The 2,494-nt window shown below is 54.0% G+C and overlaps 1 non-coding gene across 1 annotated transcript; it reads right to left on the bottom strand.

The window, feature by feature from the left end:
- Positions 1–2,190: 2,190 nt before the first annotated feature.
- Positions 2,191–2,262, bottom strand: TRNAM-CAU (transfer RNA methionine (anticodon CAU)). The gene has a single exon. It is a non-coding gene; the product is annotated as a tRNA-Met (tRNA).
- Positions 2,263–2,494: the final 232 nt, after the last annotated feature.

Raw genomic sequence — 2,494 nt, 5'->3', positions numbered from 1 at the left:
TGGGATGTGCTGCCCAGGGAGGTGGTGGAGTCCCCATCCCTGGAGGGAGGATTGGATGTGGCACTTGGAGCCATGGTTTAGTTAGTCATGAGGTGTTGGGTGACAGGTTGGACTTGATGATCTCTGAGGTCTTTTCCAACCTTATTGATTCTATGATGCTATGCCCAGGGAGGTGGTGGAGTCCCCATCCCTGGAGGTGTTCAAGAAACCTGTGGCCATGGCACCTGGGGCTTACTGGCCATGGTGGTGCTGGGTTGGTGGTTGGACTGGATGATCTTGGAGGTCTTTTTCAGCTGAAACAATTCCATGATTCCATGACCACAGGCACATTTTGCTCCTAGACTACATCAGCAGTCATTGCTCACAGGTCTGGAGCCTTTGGTTAGGCCACACCTTGAGTCCTGTGTCCAGTTCTGGGCCCCTCAGTTTAGGAAAGATGTTGAGCTGCTGGAAGCTGTCCAGAGAAGGGCAACAGAGCTGGGGAGGGGTCTGGAGCACAGCCCTGTGAGGAGAGGCTGAGGGAGCTGGGGTTGCTTAGCCTGGAGAAGAGGAGGCTGAGGGGTGACCTCATTGCCCTCTACAACTACCTGAAAGGTTATTGTAGCCAGGTGGGGGTTGGTCTCTTCTCCCAGGCAAGCAGCACCAGCACAAGAGGACACAGTCTCAAGCTGTGCCAGGGGAGGTTTAGACTCGAGGTGAGGAGAAAGTTCTTCCCAGAGAGAGTTGTTAACCATTGGAATGTGCTGCCCAGGGAGGTGGTGGAGTCCCCATCCCTGGAGGTGTTCAAGAGGGGATTGGATGTGGCACTTGGTGCCATGGGGTCTGTGGTGACAGGTTGGACTTGATGATCTCTGAGGTCTTTTCCAACCTTACTGATTCTATGGCTCTATGATTCTGTGGCTGGGAGCAGAGTTGTGGTGCCAGCTGTGGGCCTGGCTGCCCTCAAGCAGCTGCTGTTCATCCCTGGGGACAGCAGCGAGCTGCTGTGATTTCTGCACTGGGAGTTTAGCATCTCAAGAGCTGTTGTAGAGATGATATTTTAATTTGCACCATTAAAACGTTTCAGATGAGACCTAATCCTGGGGAGGTCATGTGGTGAATAGCCTTGGAGTTTATACCCAAGCCTTGCTTGGCACATTGGCTTCTCCACGGTGAACGGAACCCATGAGGATACAATGAGGTTCAACAAGGCTAAGTGCAGAGTCCTGCACCTGGGGAGGAGGAACACACTGCAGCAGCACAGCCCTTCCCCTGGACACAACAGCTCCTCCTAAAACGTTGGTTTCATTGTGCCTCTGTTAATTGGAAGCTGGTGCAGCAAAGGGAACGTTAACGAGGGGAGAGTGTGGGCTTTGAATGAGGCTTTGTTGGTCCCCATTGAAAACTCAATGAGGAACATCTTCTTCCCCGTGAGAGTGGTGAAGCCCTGGGATGGGTTGTCCAGGGAGCTGGTTGAGGCCCCAGCCCTGGAGGTGTTTAAGCCCAGGCTGGATGAGGCTCTGACCAGCCTGATCTAGTGTGGGGTGTCCCTGCCCATGGCAGGGGGGTTGGAACTAGATGATCCTTGTGGTCCCTTCTGACCCTAACTGATACTATGATACTATCAATTACATTAATGAGGGGACAGACAGACAGTGTCTCCCTAGCAAGTTTGCTGAGCATACCAAACTGGGAGGCTTGGCTGATAGGCCTGAAGGCTGTGAGGCTGTTCAGAGACTTGGACAGACTGAGAGCTGGGCAGAGAGGAACCTCATGAGGTTCAACAAGGGTAAGTGCAGAGTCCTGCACCTGGGGAGGAAGAACAAACTGCAGCAGGACAGGCTGGGAGGTGATCTGCTGGAGAGCAGCCCTGGGGAGAAGGACCTGGGAGTGCTGGTGGGCAGCAAGTTCTGCATGGGACAGCAATGTGCCCTGGGGGCCAAGAATAGAATAGAATAGACCAGGTTGGAAGAGACCTTCAAGATCATCGAGTCCAACCTACCTATCATCCAACACCACCTAATCAACAAAACAATGGCACCAAGCACCCCATCAAGTCTCCTCCTGAACACTTCCAGTGATGGTGACTCCACCACCTCCCCAGGCAGCACATCCCAATGGCCAATCAGTCTCTCTGTGCAAAACTGCTTCCTAACCTCCAGCCTAAACCTCCCCTGGCACAGCTTGAGACTGCATCCGCTAAAAGATTATTAGCAGAGGATGGTTTCGATCCATCGACCTCTGGGTTATGGGCCCAGCACGCTTCCGCTGCGCCACTCTGCTCCTTGGGAAAGCCAGTGTGATCCTGGGAGGTATTAAGAGTGTGTTCAGCAGATCCGGGGAGGGATTCTTCCCCCTCTCCTCTGCCCTGCTGAGGCCTCACCTGGAATATTGCATCCAGTCCTGGGCTCCCCAGTTCAGGAGGGACAGGGATCTGATGGAGAGAGTCCAAGGGAGGGCTGCAAGGATGCCGAAGGGGCTGCAGCACTGCCTGGGGAGGAGAAGCTGAGAGCCC

Source organism: Dryobates pubescens, chromosome 20 (genome assembly GCF_014839835.1).
Source record: "Dryobates pubescens isolate bDryPub1 chromosome 20, bDryPub1.pri, whole genome shotgun sequence".
NCBI classification, from domain to species: domain Eukaryota; kingdom Metazoa; phylum Chordata; class Aves; order Piciformes; family Picidae; genus Dryobates; species Dryobates pubescens.
The sequence above is the reverse complement of the archived record's forward strand: the minus strand, read 5'-3'. Positions and strand labels throughout refer to the sequence as shown.